The sequence below is a fragment of the Cebus imitator genome, unplaced genomic scaffold (genome assembly GCF_001604975.1).
Source record: "Cebus imitator isolate Cc_AM_T3 unplaced genomic scaffold, Cebus_imitator-1.0 Scaffold68, whole genome shotgun sequence".
Taxonomy (NCBI): domain Eukaryota; kingdom Metazoa; phylum Chordata; class Mammalia; order Primates; family Cebidae; genus Cebus; species Cebus imitator.
The window spans coordinates 10,093,201-10,106,491 of NW_016107383.1; the positions used below are offsets into that span (position 1 = coordinate 10,093,201).

At 42.7% G+C, this 13,291-nt stretch overlaps 1 pseudogene; it reads left to right on the forward strand.

Moving 5' to 3' along the window:
• Window positions 1–8,418: 8,418 nt before the first annotated feature.
• Window positions 8,419–10,216, forward strand: LOC108305895 (annotated as a pseudogene).
• The last annotated feature ends 3,075 nt before the right edge of the window (window positions 10,217–13,291 follow it).

Here is a 13,291-nt window from a genome sequence, read left to right on the forward strand (position 1 = left end):
CAAAATAGTAAGAGCCATTTATGAAAAATTCACAGCCAAAATTATACCCTGGGAAAAAGTTGGAAGCACTCCCCTTGAGAACTAGAACAAGACAAGAGATTTCCACTCTCACTACATCTATTCAACATAGTACTGGAAGTCCTAGCCAGAGCAATCAGGAAAGAGGAAGAAATAAAAGTCACCCAAATAGGAAGACAGGAAGTCAAACTATCTCTGTTTGCAGAGGACAGGACTCTATACTTGGAATACCCCATAGTCTCTGCCCAAAAGCTCCTAGATTTAACAAGCAAGTTCAGCAAAGTTTTAGGATACAAAGTCAACATACAGAAATCAGTAACATGTCTACACACCAACAGCATTCAAGCTGATAGTCAAATCAAGGATGCAATCTCATTCACAATAGCCACAAAAAGAACAAAATACCTTGGAATACAGCTAATCAGAGAAGGTAAAAGATATCTGCGATGAGAATTATAAAACACTGCTCAAAGAAATCAGATGTGACACAAACAAATGAAAAAATATTTCATGCCCATGGACAAGAGGAAGAAATATTGTGAAAATGGCCATATGGCCCACAGCAATATACAGATTCAATGATATTCCTATCAAATTACCAGTGACATTCTTTACAGAGTTAGAAAAATCATCTTAAAATTCGCATGGAACCAAAAAAGAGCTTGTATTCAGGGGAATCCTAAGCAAAAAGAACATAGCTAGAGGCATCACATTACCTGACTTCAAACTATACTACAAGCCTACAGTAACCAAACAGCATGGCATAGGTACAAAAAACAGACACATAGACCAATGGAGCAGAACAGAGAGTCAAGAAATAAAGCCACACACCTACAACCATCAACAAAGTTGACAATAATATGCAACAGGGAAAAGATTCTCTATTCAATAACTGGTGCTGGGATAACTGGCTAGACATATGCAGCAGACTGAAGTTGGACTCCTTCCTTACAACATATACAAAAATCAATTTAAGATGAATTAAAGACTTAAATGTAAAACCTACAACTATAAAAACCCTGCAAGATAACCTAGGAAATACCATCCTGGACATAAGCCTTGGCAAAGATTTTATGACAAAGACACCAAAGCAATTGCAACAAAAACAAAAATTGACAAATGGGACCTAATCAAACAAAGGAGCTGCTACACCTTAGTATCCTTTTACTCTCTTGAAAGGAAACTATGAACAGAGTAAATGGACAACCTGAAGAATGAGAGAAAATATTTGCAAACTATGTATCTGACAAAGGGCTAATATCCAGAATCTATTAGGAACTTAAATTTACAAGAGAAAAACAACCCCAAGAAAAAGTGGACAAAGGACATGAACAGAAACTTTTCAAAAGAAGATATACACAAGGTCAGCAAGCATATGAAAAAAAGATCAACATCATTAAGCCTTACATAAATGCAAATCAAAACCACAATGAGATACTATCTCACACCAGTCAGACTGGCAATTATGAAAAAGACAAAAAACAACAGACGTTGGCATGGTTGTAAAGAAAAGTGATGCTTATACACTGCTGGTGAAAACATAAATTAGTTCAGTCATTGTGGAAAGCACTGTGACAATTTCTCAAAGAACTTAAAGCAGAAGTATCATTTGACCCAGCAATGCCATAATTGGGTATATACTCAAAGGAATATAAATAATTCTATCATAAAGAATACATGTATGTGTATGTTCATTGCAGCACTATTCACAATAGCAAAAACATGGAATCAACCTTAATGCATATCAGTTGTAGACTGGATAAAGAAAATGTGGTACATATATACCATGGAATATTATGCAGCCATAAAAAATGTGATCATGTCATTTGCAGCAACATGGATGGAGCTGGAATCCATTATCGTAAGTGAACTAGCACAGGAACAGAAAACCAAATACCATACGTTCTCACTTATAAGTGGGAGCTAAACATTGAATACACATGGACGCTAAGAAGGGAATAGCAGACACTGGGGCCTACTTGAGGGTGAAGGTGGGAGGAAGGAGAGAATTTTAAAAACTACCTATTGGGTATTATGCTTATTGGGTGATGAAATAATCTGTACACCAAACCCTTGTGACACACAATTTACCTGTATAACAAATCTGTACATGTACCCCTGAACCTAAAAAATACTTAAAAAATCCAACTCCACTGGAAACAAGAAAAAACAAATGCCTAAAAAAATAAATAAAAATAAAGAAGTTTAATTAGCTCATGATTCTGCAGGCTATCCTGAAGTGTGGCAGTAGCATGTGCTTAGCTTCTGTGAGGTCTTGAGCTGCTTACAATCATGGAACAAGGTGAAGCAGGAGCAGGCATCTCTCATGCAAGAACAGGAACAAGACAGAATGATAGGGAAGATGTCACGCACTTTCAACCAGCCAGATCTTAGGAGAACTCACTATCTTGAGGAGAGCACTCAGCCATGAGGGATCTACCCCCATGACCTAAACTCCTCCCACCAGACTCCACTTCTAATATTGGGGATTATATTTCAACATGAGATTTAGAGGGGACAACATCCAATCTATGATCACCTTGCTTTCGGTTCTTTTGGGTATGTTTCCAGAAGTGGATTTGCTGAACCATACGGTAATTCGATTTTTAACTTTCAGAGAAACTATCGTACTGTTTTCCATAGTGGCTATACTGCTGTATATTCCAAGCAGCAGTGCACAGGTGTTCCAGTTTCTCCAGTCCTCACCAATATTTGTTATTTTCTGAGTTTCTTTTTTGATGCAGCTTTTTCAGTGGGTGGTGGATGTGAAGTGCTATCATGTGGTTTTGAATTTGCTTTCCCTAATGGTTAATGATGTTGAATGTCTTTTCATGTGCTTGATGGCCATTTGTACATCTTCTTTGGATAAATGTCTGTTTGTCTTTTGTCTGTTTTTTAATCATATTTTTGTTGTTGTTGCTGTTGAGTTTAGGAGTTTTCTGTATATTCTGGATATTAATCCTGCAAAGGACATGTATGTGATTTGCAAATATTTTCTCTCATTCCTGTTTACTCTGCTGATAGTTCTTTGATATGCCAATTTAAAACTTTCATGAAGTCTAATTTGTCTATTTCTTCTTTTGTTTCCTGGATCTTTGGTGTCATATCTAAAAAATCACTGCCAAATCTAATGTCATGAAGCTTTTCTCCTAAGTTTCCTTCTAAGAGTTTTATACTTTTAGCTCTTATGTTTAGGTCTTTGATTCTGAGTTAATTTTTATATATAGTGTTTGATAAGAGCCCAACTTCATTCTTTTTGACTATTCATCCTTTTCCAGCACCATTTGTTAATATCCTTACTAAGTGTTTTTCTGTATGTCATTAACACATAATACTAATATTGTCAGATCTTTATTGCAGCAGGCATGCTATTTTTCTAGATAATTTCCTATGGAAGATCTATAATTTTAATCTCTGTAATGTCTATAGTCATAGTAGGTCAGTATATACTGTAGTAACAAACATCCCCATGAAATCTTAGAGGTTTATCCTCATCTTAGCAGTTTATTTCCTACTCAGAGATTAGGCTCTGAGTCTGAGCAACATTCCACATGTTGGCCAGGACTCTAGGCTGTTTTGATCTTATGGATGCTCCCCATCAACACGAATTCCACAATTGCTGAGTCAGGGAAAATAGAGTGATAAGACTACAACACTATTAAATCCTTCCACTTGGAAGACTTGGCACTTCCACTTACATCTCATTGGCCAGAACGAGTTAGATGGACATGCCCAACTTCAAGTGAGCAGGGAACTACAGTGAACCCCTGTGCTCAGAGTAGAGGAGAATCAGCTGTTGGTGAATAATAGTAATGTTTTCTACATGTGGATATAATTATTCCCAATTTACAGGTCAATAAATTCGGGCTCCACAGCTAATTATAAGAAAGTTCTATTTGCTTTTAAAACCATCTCCTCTCTTTGTTCCCAACATAGTAGCTATTGCATTATGACTGGAAACCGACTATTTTCTCCCTAAAGAACTATCTGATTTTCTGCCTGTGCTAGTCCTTGTAATGTTTATGATGATTTAACAATACTGCTTTCTAACTGTAAGCCAACTGATTTTCAGTAAAAGGACAAAAATCAGATTGTGGCAAATCTTTCTTATGGTTTTTCTGAGTCACTTACTCCTCCTAAAAGCCCGCCTGGGGCTCTCAAGAAATGCTTAAGGGGCTTTTTTCTTCCTTTGGCATTCAGGAATCTCAGCTAGAGGCTGAGGAATTAGAATCCAGGCATGTAGAGATTGCAGAGGTGATCATTAAGAAGAAATACATTTGCAGTGATGTAAATTTTTAAAGTAAGCATTAGAAGTATATGACACTCTGCTCATGATAATCCTCCACACCAGGAGGGGCTTCCTTTCTTTCTTCCAAATGCCAGTGCACCTTGTTTGACCTCTCCTACAATCCAGAACACATTTTATCTGGCTCTAGAATTTATGCCTGTCATGTCTTATTCACCTCTGCATACTGAGTTTCCTCAGACCTCATCAACTGATGGGTAGAAATGAGATTACAGTGACAGTAATAACCCCATTTCATAGACTCTTATGACCCAATGAGATCTGTAGATCTCAGCTGCTTAAAAAGTCCTATTTCCTCACTCAGGGAATAAAACATTGCTTTTAAATAAAACCTTAAACCAGGCCTAGGAGAGTTCATCCAACATTATTTCACCTCCAGATACAGCAGTGGAAACAGGTATGTGGGCGGAGGCACAGACTGGGATGACAAGTGTTTGCCAATGGCAGACAGTAAGAAGTATGCTTGGCTGGGACTTTGGAAAGCTCTGTTTTCTCCGAGATGAGGACTAGCACAGCTTTTGCTTGCCCTTTGGCCCATCCCTTGATTCCTGACTGGAATATAGATGTGATATGTGGAGGTGCAGCAGCCATCTTTCCACATGAGGACTAAAGCCAAGACCAATGACAGCACACCAAGAAATACGAGAAAGCTTTAGCTCTGCCTGCTTCACTCAGACTTCTAGTTACATGGAAAAAAACAACTTCTGACTTGTTAATCAGGTTTTCTGTGGCTTGCAGCCAACAGCAATCTTAACTTTACAGAATGCCAACCTACAAAAATATAGAAGAGATTAAACTGCTTTTAAAGGAAAATATCCTCTTTTGAGTCAAAATAGTAGATAAGAGGTAGAGATCAGCCAGATTCAGGAGCTAAGGCAGGACAGAAGTCCACAAAAATATAGACCACAGTAGCCTACATTTAAGAACGTTTCCCTCTCCCCCAACACATCAGCACCACTCACATATAATCTGATTTATGCAGAGTCAAGGCAGAGGCAGGCACAAGAATGACACAAAAGCCTCATAAAAACTCCTAAATAATTCAGCAACTAGGTCATTTGGCGAATGGCCTTTTAGTAAATTAGCTTTCAGCAAATTGATTTTCAGCAACGTGACTTAAAGCCTGTGTTTTCAGCTGGAATCACTGCCATTTCCCAAGGCTGCCACACTCTCCACAATAGCTGAGCACTCCTCTGTGCCAGAGCCAGGCTGGGGCCCAGCTAGGGTGACAATGCCTCTCTGCCCACCCATTGTGTGCTCCAGGAGGGCCCTGGGAGAGGGCTGCTTCATCCCATGGTGCTGAAGGGATTTTAGATGAACAGCTCTTTGACATTCCCACACTCCCTGGAGGATTCAGGCACAGTCATTCACTGGGGTTGGACACAGAGACAAACCCATGGGGACGCCTGGGCTTTACTCACACCCAGCCTTCCCTGCTGGGGACTGACTCTTTGATACTGGTCAAGCTGTTGCTGCCCGCCCTTCTTTGTTTTTATTTTTTTGAGATGGAGTCTCACTCTGTCGTCCAGGCTGGAGTGCAGTGGCATGATCTCAGCTCACTGCAACCTCCACCTCCCAGATTCAAGCGATTCTCCTGCCTCAGCCTCCCAAGTAACCGGGATTACAGGCACCTGCCACCATGCCCAGCTCATTTTTTGTATTTTTAGTAGAGACAGGGCTTCACCATGTTGGCCAGGCTGGTCTTGAACTCCTGATCTCAAATAATCCACCCACCTCGGCCTCCTAAAGTGCTGGGATTACAGGTGTGAGCCACCGCACCTGGCCCCCTCCTTGTTTTTAGAAACATCCCCCACGTGTGACTACTGCTGCTGATTGGAAGACCATTTTTGAGATATTCTCCTATACCATGTTTCCTTGTGTATTAGTTCAGCACGGCTGCCACAGCAAGATACCACAGACTCAAGAGCTTAAACAACAGAGATGTATTTCCTCACATCTCTGGAGGCTGAAGTCCAAGATCAAGGTATTGTCAGCGTTGGTTTCTCCTCAGGCCTCTCTCCTTAGCTGGTAGACGGCCCTCTTCTCTCTGTGTCTGTACACCATCTTCCCTCTATGTGTCTCTGTGGTCAAATCTCTTTTTATAAGGACAGCAGTCAGACTGGACAGGACCCACCCTACCAACCCCACTTTAACTTAGTTTCCTCTTTAAAAGTCCCATCTCCAAATACAGTCACATCCTCAGGTACGGGGGGTTATGACTTCAAAGCATGAACTTTTTGTGGGGGCACAAGCCCACAGCAGGCATAGAGTAGGCTCTCAAAGCAAATTTTAAATGACTGCAGTGATCTTACCCCAAAATTATCCAAAGTCTGCCTTCTCTGCTTTATATGTATCAAAGCAACTGTCTATTGAAGGTCTGACCTCCCAGGTGACTTGCTGACAGGAGCGAGTAGACTAGTTATGCTGATGCAAGCATTCTGCTCCAGGTGACAGACCTATTTCTCACTGTAAAGTAACTCAATTGGGGTTCTGGTGTTTGCCTCACTCAAGTGCACACTTTACTCAGCTTGAGACAGTCTGGAGGGTCTCATCACCTGAGCGCTGACAACTGTGCATCTCTAGGCTTTCTGAGGCAAGAATCAGGTCCTGGGATGTGGTGGATGGCAGTGGTCACTGGTGCAGTCTTCCCTGGCACAGGCCCCTCTTCCCTAATTATTCCTTTTTTACAGATGGTCAGAGAGGTTGGGTAAATTTTACAAAGTCACACATACAGTAAGTGGTGGCAGAGCCAGAATCCACCCCTGGTTCTCTCTGATGGCAAAGCCCAAGATTTGTCACTACCCTGGCTTCTTTCTTCTATGAAGAGATAAGCAAAAACAAGTGGCAACTTACTCTTCAATTCCCTGGTGTTGTCTGTGTCATTCCTTATGGGGAAATGCTGCTTTAGAAAAAATGAAGGAGAGAGGCAAGAGTGAAATCTAAGCTGCATGACTGACCAGGAAGAGATAGTGTTGTGGAACTGTCTGGTCAAGCTTCAAATCAAATCCCTCTCATCGGATTGGGGCTCTGGATCGGAGTCCCAGCCTTGACAGCCATATTTTGGCACTTGCTTCAGGCCTGAATCTTGTAAACCAGGGACTGCAGAAAAGAATGTATCAGGAACAAGCACACAGGAAGGAGGAAGGGCCACGCCTGGTGACTCACACCTGTAATCCCAGAGCTTTGGGAGGCTGAGGAAGGAGGATCATTTGAGGCCAAGAGTTTGAGAGTAGTCTGGGCAGCACTGTAAAACTCCATCTCTACAGAAAGAAAAAAATAGCCAGAGGTGGCAGTGTGAGCACCTGCAGTCCCAGCTACTCAGGAGGCTGAGACAGGAGAATTGCTTGAGCCTATGAGTTTGAGACTGCAGTGAGCTATGATTGCACCATGCACTGTGGCCTGGGCAACAGAGTGAGATCCTGTCTCTATTTTTTTTAAAAAGGAGGAAGGTCAGGAGTGTGTCCTACTCAGGGTCAAGTCCTACCAAAGCTGCTTTTTCCACTTCCCCTAGGCCTCCTGTCTCCACCTGTAAGACCAGGTTTCTGCCTCCTTCCAAGTTTAGTATTATTTTCCTGCTTTGTATCATAACTCCTACAAGGACAAGAACTTGTGAGCCCATAAGGAGAAGCCATACACGGCGATTAAGAACAAGCCATTGACATCGCAGAACTGGATTTAAATTCAGGTTCAAACACTTAACCTTCCTTCTGAGGTAGAAAGATGGGGGAAACAGTCCCAAACTTGTAAGTGAACCATGAAGAATAAATGTGATAATAAAGGTAAACTCTTGGCACACAGTGAGTGCTCAATAAAGGATATTAAAATCTAGACCTGTGGCATGGGTCTTGCATGATAATCTTTTGGATATCAACAGCTATTTTCAGGAGCTTTCCTGAAAATAGATTTCCTCTCTCCCTTTCTCCCTGCCTTTTTTAAGGCTATAAGACATCAGTAGGCAGGGGTTGAGTTCCAGCTTAGCTGCAAATTGGGCATGTAACTTTGTACAAATGAGTGACCTGCTAAGGATTCAGTTTCTTTATCTGAAATGTAGTAGTAACACTTCAGTGGATCCTGTGCAGTTGACGGGACGGGGCATGGCAGAGCAGGAGGTGGCGCCCATCGAGGGGTCTCTGGCATGGCGGGCCGCAGGACCTGAGCCTCGCCCCGTGGGAGACAGCTGCTGGCCAGCAATGGGGACAGAATGGGGCTGCCACAGCCTCAGCCTCAGCCCCTTCCGAAGCTCCTGGCAGTTTGGGAATATGCCCCTGGTGGGGCTCTGCTCGGTCCTCAAAGATGGACAAAATATGGGAATCAAGCACATTCCTGCTATCCAGTGTGACCTTTGGGTTCAAACCAGCAATGGACGTCATTTTGCATCACCAAATTATCCTGTCTCATATCCACGAAACAAGGAGTATATCTACATTTTGGAAGCTGCTCCACATCAAAGAATCAAGTTGACCTTTGCTGAACATTATTATACAGAGCCATCATTTGAGTGTCGGTTTGATCACCTGGAAGTTCAAGATGGGCCATTTGGTTTCTCTCCCCTTATAGATCATTACTCTGTCGTGAAAAGCCTTCCATTAATTAGATCAACAGGGAGATTCATGTGGCTTAAGTGTAGTTCTGCTGAAGAGAACTAATATTCATTTATTCCAGATTCAGACTTTACTTACCTAGAAGACCATCAGTTCCAGCTCTTGCGAGCTGATGGAATAGTGCGCTCTAGTTAGGTAGAACAAGAGAAAACGAAACCTGGCCAAGCCATTGATTGCATCTGGACCGTTAAAGCCATTCTAAAAGCTAAGACTTATTTGAGGTTCCTAGATTATTAAACAGAGCACTCAAATAAATGTAAGAGACTTCGTTGCAGTCTATCACAGAAGCAGTTCTATTGAAAACCTGAAGGCCAAGTCTTGCAGCACTGTGGCCAATGATGCAATGCTTGAAACAGGAATTGGAGTGATTCAAGTGTGAACAGAGGGAGGTAGTTGGCTTAGTAGGTTTTGAATGTTCTTTCCTTCCTTTGCGGAGCATACCACATAGTGTTTATCCATCCACCCACCCACCAGTGGGCATTGTGTTTGTTCCCACCTTCTGGTTACTGTACATAATGCTGCTGTGAATATTGGTGTGCAAGTAACGGAGCTCCTGCTTTCCATTCTTTGGTGTATCTAGCTAAAAGTAAAACTGCTGATCATAAGCTCCCTGCATAGGCAGCACTGCCGTTTTCCATAGCAACATGTGCATCAATAATTCTTCCATCTGTAATCGTGTCCACAATTGTGTATACCTTAGGGATGAAAATCATTGTAAAGAAAAGAGAAAAAGCAGAACTATTTGAACAAGTCACTACAACTCATGGGACAATTATTGGCATTACTCAGGAATTGTTTTGGTCCTTCTCATTTTTTTCTGTTTTAGTACAAGTGAAACAGCCTCAAAGAAGGTCACGGCTTGCACAAGTGCGTTTAATAAAACTGGGTTGCAAAACGTGTTTGATCCTCCTCACTATGAACTGTTTTTGCTAAGAGACAAAGATTTCTGAAGACCTGGCAGATTTGTCAGAAGAACCGAACGACTACCAGAAGCTGCGGTGCTCCGCCTCCCAGTGCGTCCATGACCACCACTGCGGGTCGCAGGCCTCCAGCGTCAAACAAAGCAGGACCAACCTCAGTTCCGTGCAACTTCCTTTCCAAAATGACTTTACACAACCACAGCCAATGAAAACATTTAATAGCACCTTCGAGAGAAGTAGTTATACTTTCAAACAGGGACATGAGTTCCCTGAACAGGCCCTAGAGGACCGAGCAATGTAGGAGATTCTCTGAAATTTATGTCAGGAAGCAAGAAGATTCTGCACAAGCATCCATATCCACTGAATTCTAACCTTCTGCTAAAGGTGGCATGAATTCTTTTTTTTTTTTTTTTTTTTTTTTTTGGGGGTTTTTTTTTTTTTTTTTTTTTTTTTGAGACGGAGTTTCGCTGTTGTTGCCCAGATTGGAGTGCAATGGCACCATCTCGGCTCACCGCAACCTCCGCCTCCTGGGTTCAAGCAATTCTCCAGCCTCAGCCTCCCGAGTAGCTAGGACTACAGGCATGCGCCACCATGCCCAGCTAATTTTTGTATTTTTAGTAGAGACGAGGTTTCACCTCGTTGACCAGGATGGTCTCGTTCTCTTGACCTCGTGATCCACCCGCCTCGGCCTCCCAAAGTGCTGGGATTACAGGCTTGAGCCACCGCGCCCGGCCATGAATTCTTAAGTGTGTACGCGCGCACCTTCCAGGACACCATACTGTTTCCAGCAGCCAACCCTTTTCTTCCGTCACCACTGCGAAGACCTTGATTTACCACTAACCTACTGTATGGTGATGTTTTTATTCTCTCAGGCAGTCTATAAATGTTAAACCAATCAAGGAACTTACTCTATTCAGTGAAAACAGTAATCGTCATCTATTGCTTGGTGTCATATATGAAAGCACCACCAGTTAAAAAGCATTGGAAGAGGTGGTTGGATGGAGCCAGGCTCAGGCTGCTTGTGAGTTTTAGCAACAGGAATACTGCTCTTGATTGATAGAGCTCTGTCAATATTTTGATCCCACAATAAACTTTAAAATGAGAAAAAAAGGCATATAGTGGTAACAGCTATTATGTAATAGGTCTCATGCCCTGATGAATATAGTAATACATTCTATAATTTAATCTTCCTAATCCTGTGAGGAAGGCATTTTCCCCAATTTAGATATGAGAGGTTTAGTAGCTGGCCAAGGTTATTCTGCTAGTGACTCACTAAGTCAAAATTTGTGTCCTGAACAGCTGGGCTTCACAGCAGATGCTCTCTTGCCTGCATCAGCCTCCTGCCTATGGCTGTCCCTCCCATAGGCCTTTGGTGTGAGTGCAGAGATTGTGACTGTGAATCTGCTTTTTGTGTTGTAGAGAGGGTAAATTCTAGTCATTAAGTGACCTAACATGTTGGCTCCATATATACCCTCCCTTTTGCCCCCATCTCTCAACCCACAAGAACCCAATAAAAGGAATCAGTCAAGAAACCTATTGCTCTGTTCCTGAACAGCTTCCCCATCTAAATGTGAGATGGTTGTCTTGGGAACCAAGCAAATTCCTTAATCTCTGCTCTGAGTATGGGCCAGCTGGTAGGGTTGCCAGAGATGGGCTTCTGCTGGTTTCTCAGGTGATGTTGGCCTTGGTGGTTTAGAACATTTGAAGACCGGGCAGGAATCAAGAGATGTGCAGTAGTTTAAAAAAAAAAAAAAAAACTCATAGAAATTTGGGTGGAGAACCCAATTGATGTCAGGAAGGCCATCCAACTCATCCTTGACTCTGAAGTTCCCAGGCAGAGAAGGAGACAGGATGGAACATGGGAAGATCAGAAAGAGGAAGAAGAGACAAGGTGAGGGTGGGAGTCGGAACCCAGCAAAACTCCTACTCAGAGCTCATCAGTGCCAGGCTCTGAGAGGTGGGTGGGGACCTTGGACACAGGCAGAAGGAGCTGCCAAGACACTAAATTCACCCAGATGGGCAGGCTCAATTCGTCACTGCTGTTTGTACCACCCCCTGACAGAAGGGATCTGAGGACAGTTTTGATGGGAATAATTGTTAGAGCTTAAAGAGTTCCTGGAGAGCTGGTACCAGGTGTCTACGTAAAGAGTGGGGCAAAGGCATGATGATGGAGCTACAGAGGCAAAAGCTAGGAAAGGGAAGATAGAACACTAGCACGCCTGCTCCGTGACTGCCAGAGCTGGTTCCAGTGAGACGCCTCATCTTTGTTTGACTTCATTCACCTTCACTGAGTCAGAGCCACCAACTCAAGTCATACCCTGGTCTTAGGAAATCCACTAATTTTTGTTGCAAGAATTACAACCCATTACTACCCAAATTCACTGATTTTCTAATAAGTCTCCCCAGCAAAGAAAAATTTCTCTCATATGTTTCAATTCACAGTGTAAAAGTACTCGGCTCATGTCTGGTAATACTACAAAGAGCTTTATTACACTAGAACCCAACCTAGCATCCACATCAAAAACCACTGGTTTTCTCACTGCTTTAAAGGAATCAGCACATCAAGGCACTTGTGTGTTGGAGATGGGACTCCCAATACTCATTCCCCTTGTCTTCAGGTTGTATCCAGTGGGCAATGGGCGCAAGGAGCCAAACGGGGACCAGAGAATTTATTTTTTCAATATCAGCAAGGACCTTATCATTCTTAAGGTCATGGCTTTCTATTAACTGTCTCCCTCCCTGGCCCTGAATGGAAGGTAGATGGACTAGCATAGCAGGAGTAACTTATTAACCAACCCACTGCTTTACCTTTTTGCTTTAGGTGCTGCTAAGGAAGGCAGAGAATGGTGTGCTCATGGGGCTCACTGTGCCTGGGCATAGACCCAACAAGAAGCAAGAGCCCTGAGGTGAATAAGCAGTGACCTTAGCACATTAACGTTGCTCAACAGAGCAACATGGTGGCCAAGTGCCAGCCTCCCACCAGCTCCCCAGGACCAAATCAGTCTTGCTTTCTGCTGACGGGGTGGGAGGAGGAGACAGAGGTAAACCCGCCATCCCAGTTCACCTGAAACTAAGGTGTTCCCAAGATGTAGGGCTTTTCATGCTAAAACCAAAGTTCCTAGCAAATCAGGATTCTTTGGTCACCACCTTCCTTAAGCCTTGGCTATGTGTCCCTCAGAAGAGAGGACAGGATATGGAGAGAGGAAGGGAAGGGCTTCTCCCTAAAGTGGCTTTAGTAGCCACCCCAGGCTGATGAGAACTGGTGGATTGCGTGTGGGTCTGGGGATGACATTTTAGATGTCAGTACAATACCACCTTAATAATACTGCTGTCTGTGTGGTGGAACTACAGGTGATTTTTACATTCTTTATACTTTTCCATGTTTTTCCAAAATTTCTACAATAAACATCCGTAGTATGGTAATCAGAAAAAAGAACTCAACTATT